This window comes from Sinocyclocheilus grahami, unplaced genomic scaffold (assembly GCF_001515645.1).
Source record: "Sinocyclocheilus grahami isolate Dianchi unplaced genomic scaffold, SAMN03320097.WGS_v1.1 scaffold2116.1, whole genome shotgun sequence".
Taxonomy (NCBI): domain Eukaryota; kingdom Metazoa; phylum Chordata; class Actinopteri; order Cypriniformes; family Cyprinidae; genus Sinocyclocheilus; species Sinocyclocheilus grahami.
In genome coordinates, this window is record NW_015507295.1 from 35342 (window position 1) to 37832 (window position 2491).

At 45.4% G+C, this 2491-nt stretch overlaps 1 protein-coding gene across 1 annotated transcript in view; it reads right to left on the reverse strand.

Annotated features, from left to right (window-relative positions):
• Nucleotides 1-955: 955 nt before the first annotated feature.
• The window catches only part of tbc1d13 (TBC1 domain family, member 13), a 16832-nt gene continuing 15296 nt past the window's right edge, over nt 956-2491 (reverse strand). Inside the window, exon 13 of the mRNA XM_016260565.1 lies at nt 956-1634. The gene's annotated coding sequence lies outside the window, so the exon portion shown is untranslated. The remainder of the gene's footprint in view (nt 1635-2491) is intronic.

The following is a 2491-nucleotide window of genomic DNA, read 5'->3' on the forward strand; positions in this document are numbered from 1 at the left end:
TAACATCAGATCCGGATCGGATCCGCGAGGGCTCGTGCGTCCGTTTAAATCCACCGATGAGAGGAACGCTCGCGGAAACCGAATCGGGCCCGAAACCCGCAGAAGCCGCTGCGATCGGAACCCGAACCCGCGGATGATCCGGATCCGAATCCCGCGTTGTTATTCGCTCGTGTCCTCGACACACATCCAGTTCTTGCTCACATTCTGATGTGGGTCTGCGGGGGGGGCGAGGGCGTGTGCTCACACTCAGCACACTACACACACTGCGATCACATCACATCATGTATGACACAGACAGCAGGCGTGTTTCATCCGCGTTAATGTCAGTCACGTGACGCGAATGAAGGCCTGGCTGCTGGAGGAGTTTCCATGGAAACAGAGATGCTCGACTGAATACTCGTGTGCTGCACACTGCATCAAAACAGCACGCAGCACGTAAGGATGAAGGTTTCAAACAGCTGTATTTGTGTAATATCATAAACATTAGACCTCATTACATTAGCGGGTGGCGTCCTGCTGCCATTGCACAAATAAATACATTAATTTCGCATTATTAATCCAAACTTGTCAGTCTGATCAGACACTTATTAAAGATATAAGCTCGTAATTGTGAGATAAAAAGACACAATTACCTTGTTTATATTTTTCAGTCATGATACTGGAAATGACAAGCACATTGCATTGTGGGATATAGTCTGTTAGATGTGTACTGCACTGGCAAACAAGGACAAAGTGTTTAGTCTCGCCAAGTAGCTACAAATCTTCTCAAGCCAGACTCAATTACACCTGCTCTGACCCATCTCAGCGAACCAAAGCATAGTTGTAATTGCTGTATAAATGCACTCATGCCACCTCTGAGCAGCATTAAACAATCTGTGTGAAGACGCTTCAGAAGCGCTTCTGTGCCTGTGTGAACGCAGCTTTACAGAAATGTGTTTTAAAGAGATTCAAAGGTTGAATTGTTTTATTGTGCATCCGCAAGCACTGTAAAAACATTGATATACAACAGCAAGAACTATCGATGCGTTCATACAAAAACATCTTCACATGCAAAAGAAAAAACATGGTTTTCAAATGAACACAATGAACGAATACGATCACAGAAAGACACGTGTGGCCAGACATTCCCCGATTAAAAGAAGATCCTTCAATTCCCAACCTCCTCTGAGCTTTAAAATACAAAACAACATGACATTAAAAAAAAAGAACTGCAGCCATCAACAGATTTATAAAAACACTAACGATTCGTTTGATCAGATGTCTCCCCCAGAGCAACACCAGCGCTCGGTTATCAGTGTGAAGAAACGCATGAGGAGCAATTAATGCAGATTATTAGTGGAGACTGATGACGTCACTAAACAGAGGGATGCTGGGATGCTAAAGCCGTCTGATCTGCAGATGAGCGAGAGACTCAGGAGCTGATCTGAGATCAGTGACGGGTCTGTAGTGTTGATTCGTTCATGCTGGAGTTTCTCCCGGTTCCTGAATGAATCCACTCACTCATCTGCCGTCTGAAGACTCAATAACCGAGCGACCGCAAAGCTTCTCCAGAACAGCACACGATCACGAACGAAGCTTCAGTTCACTCACAGATGAAGCGGAGAATCGCTGAGAATCTCCATCCATCTGCACGACTGCAGTTTTGTTCATTTATGAAAGATACGTGATCAAGTGATAAACGAAACAGACAGAGACAGTAAACAATCACTGATATAAATACAGCTGTATAAAGACCATCAGGTGAGCAGTCTTTTGTTGTTCTGTATTTATGCTGTAGTATTTAAGTTTTGGAGTGTTTCTGGAGTCCATCTGCGGCGTGCGTGTCTGTCAGTGTGTGTGTGTGTGTGTGTCTGTCAGTGTGTTGGTCTTTAAAATCGTTCAGTGCAACAATAAGAGAGGTGAGCGCGCGCACATACACACACACAAACACACACACACACACACACACACTCCCTCTCACACACACACACACACACACACGCGCGCTCTCTCTCTCTCACACAAACGCTGTCTCATAAACACTCTCACACTCACACAGTCTCACACAATCTCACACACTCACACAGTCTCACAAACACACTCTCACACACACACAATCTCACACACTCACACACACACACACACTCACACAGTCTCACAAACACACTCTCACTCACACACACACACACTCACTCACACAGTCTCACAAACACACACAATCTCACACACTCACTCACACACACACACACTCACACAGTCTCACAAACACACTCTCACACACACACAATCTCACACACTCACACACACACACACACACACTCACAAACACACACTCTCACACACACAATCTCACACACACACACACACACACACACACTCACACAGTCTCACAAACACACTCTCACACACACACACTCACAGTCTCACAAACACACTCTCACACACACACACACACACACACACAGTCTCACAAACACACACAGACACACACACACACACACTCACACACACA